At 41.1% G+C, this 2,929-nt stretch overlaps 1 pseudogene; it reads right to left on the bottom strand.

Annotated features, from left to right (window-relative positions):
- Positions 1 to 769: 769 nt before the first annotated feature.
- Positions 770 to 2,532, bottom strand: LOC132013029 (protein FAM98A-like; annotated as a pseudogene).
- Positions 2,533 to 2,929: the final 397 nt, after the last annotated feature.

The raw sequence follows: 2,929 nt of genomic DNA, 5'->3' as shown, positions 1-2,929 counted from the left end.
AGGGTTTAAGAAAGAATGTTTTGAATGGATGCAGGTCGGTTTGATTTGCTGTACTATATAAATGCCTACATGTACTATAGGTTCACAACTTAATTTGCTTTTATAATCTTTATGGATTTGGGCCATATTTAAGGTTTTCAGAGTTGAGCATATGGTTCAGTATTCCATCAAAAGGATAAGGCTACTGAAAGTGCTATCTGCAGAAGAGCTCATTTCGTAGGAACTGACCTAAAAGTTCTATCATGATGCAAATGTGGCATAAACTCTGGAAAAAAGACAATCAGGGCATACCTCTGCTTGGAAAATAAGCATTGGAATACTTTAAGGAAAATACATTTAAGTGGATTGATAATATGAGGAAGGTTTCCTAGTTGTAAATCTAAAAAAAAAAAAAAAAATCTAGGAGAATCCTCATATTCTAAATTGCTTCCTAAAACTATTAATTTAAGTAATTTCTTCCCCCCCAAAAGTATGCATGCATGTTCTAACTGGGGAATTAGTCAACTGGTCAATTAAAGACAATTTTAATACTTTTTAAAAATTCTTCATACAAAGGAGAGATGCTGTATGTGTTTCTTAAACTACATTATGTAAGTCCTTAAAAACAAACAAACAACAGAATTCAATGAAGACCTACAAGTACTTATGCCAAGCAGGAATCTGCCTGCCACCTATGGTCTCATATTAACTAAAAATTGATGTTGGACTCAAGATTCTGAAACTAAGTTTTTATTACTTGAGCTCTAGCACAATGTAAGGGTCTGTAGCCTTAACTAGGATAATGTCTTCCCTGATCAAATCCAAAATGATTACACTGATAACCTCCATGCTGGAAGTGCTATTCAAATTGGGCCCCTTGGTGATAATTCTGGCTCCCCCTTCCTCCCCAACTTCTTTCTGGCCTCCACATCCACCTTGGCTTCTACAACCACTTCTCCCTCCACGACCACTGCCTCAGTCACCATGGTGACCACCATCTTGGTATCTACTGTCCTGCTGGTATCCACTACCCCAGTATCCACTTTTTATGTATGTAGATGTTTGGAAGTCACCATAACCATCACCTTGATAGCTACCACAGCAGCCACCACCATGATAGCCACCTGGCTGGAAACCCGAATCTCGATGACCACCATCTTGGTAGCCACCACCTCCTTTTCCATTCTCTCCATCCGTCCAGCCTCCCTGATGCTTATTTTCTCTCCCTCCCCCTAGCTATCATGGTCATAGCCACCGCACCCACCTCTCCCTCCTCTTTGTTCATGACCTCCTCGACCTTCATATGAGGAATGTTCATAACCACCTCTCCTCCTTGTTGGCCTCCTGCTTGTTGTTGGGGGCCGTCTTACCTTTTCTGCCATGGTGGCATCTCTGGAGGTAGAGGTCCAATTTCATTGGGTCTACCTCCTCTGTCAGGCACCCTACCCAACAACATTTTATTGATGGCCAAGGCAGTCTTTTCTTTTATAGAGTTACTGCTTGTCCTTAAAATCTTTGATGAGTCTTGTCTTATAGCCAAAACATGGGAACAGAAATAATACTTTTAGGAGATAGGACTGAGCATTTCAGCTGGTAAACCTTTGCTATTTTTTCTGTCTGACTCTTAGCTCTGTCAGACCAACCAAAAGACTGGACAGTGACATCTAAGCCTTTTAATAGCAGCTTTCTCAGAACTTCATGTTCATTAGCTATGGCCTGGTTAACTGCTTCTTTGTTTTCCCAGTGGGCTGGTCTCATTGGTTTCTTCAATAAAGGCTTTCCACATGGTTAAGTGGAACCTTTGCTAATGTCTCCTTTAATTTTTTTCAATCCCACTGAAGAACTGGAACATAGTTATATTGGCTGGAGGATTGGACATTCCTAGAGCAATACATATGCCTTTCAACTCTTGAAAGACCTCATGACTACCTCCTTCCTGAGCTTTCTTTCTTTCTTTTTAAATTACTTTTAAAAAGATTTTTATTTATTTGACAGATAGAGATCACAAGTAGGCAGAGAGGCAGGCAGAGAGAGAGGAGGAAGCAGGTTCCCTGCTGAGCAGAGATCCTGAAGCAGGGCAGAATCCCAGGGTCCTGAGATCAGGACCTGAGCCGAAGGCAGAGGCTTTAACCCACTGAGCCACCCAGGAGGCCCACGTATTTTTCTTTTTTGAGGAGTATTTGTACAGAGAATTCTGGCAGCTTCTAGTTCTGAGATGAGGAGTGTGAGCAAAAAGAGGCAGTTCTGAATGAGAAGGCACATGGTCACATCCTCGGATGTCAGTGAAAGATAAGGACAGTTCATCTCCCCTAGTAGCCCGTTCACTTCAAGCTGGAATTCTCATTTTCACTCATTAGTTGTTTACACATTTTCCTCTAATTTATAGAACACTCTTAATTCAGACACCAGCCAAGCATGGTTTGGTAAACTTTGGGGAACTGGCTCCAGCAGAGAGTGCCTGAGACAGAGAGCACCATCTTCCAACAATGGACCCTTGTTACCTAGATCTTCGAATGACTCCAAGATGTTAGTCTCTATGAGGTTACACTCCATCCTACTGTGGTATTCAAATATTCTAGTCATCAGGTTCCCCTCTTCTCCTGCAACACATACACTCACATGTGCACTGCCTTCCTGCAACAAATATTTTTAAAAATACTTACTGTGTGCCAAATCCTTGGGGCAAAATAGTAAAAACAAAACTGTCTTAACTAAAAATACAGTTTAACTAGACTTATCTAGGTTTTCTGCCCTACACACAGACAGCTTCATCTAAAGAGAAAGACTCCTAATGGTGGGCCCTTCTGTGTGTATACACTCTGATCCTAATATGTGTCTTCTTGCTGGCTAAAACTGATTAAATGAGAGAAGGAACTAAACTTGCAGGGAGCTAGTCTGATAACTTGAAAATGGTGGGCTGTTTTTACCATATTTTTCTCATAAATTAGAA

This window comes from Mustela nigripes, chromosome 3 (assembly GCF_022355385.1).
Source record: "Mustela nigripes isolate SB6536 chromosome 3, MUSNIG.SB6536, whole genome shotgun sequence".
Classification (NCBI taxonomy): Eukaryota; Metazoa; Chordata; class Mammalia; order Carnivora; family Mustelidae; genus Mustela; species Mustela nigripes.
Note: the sequence above shows the minus strand (reverse complement) of the source record. Positions and strands in the feature narration are given on the sequence as shown.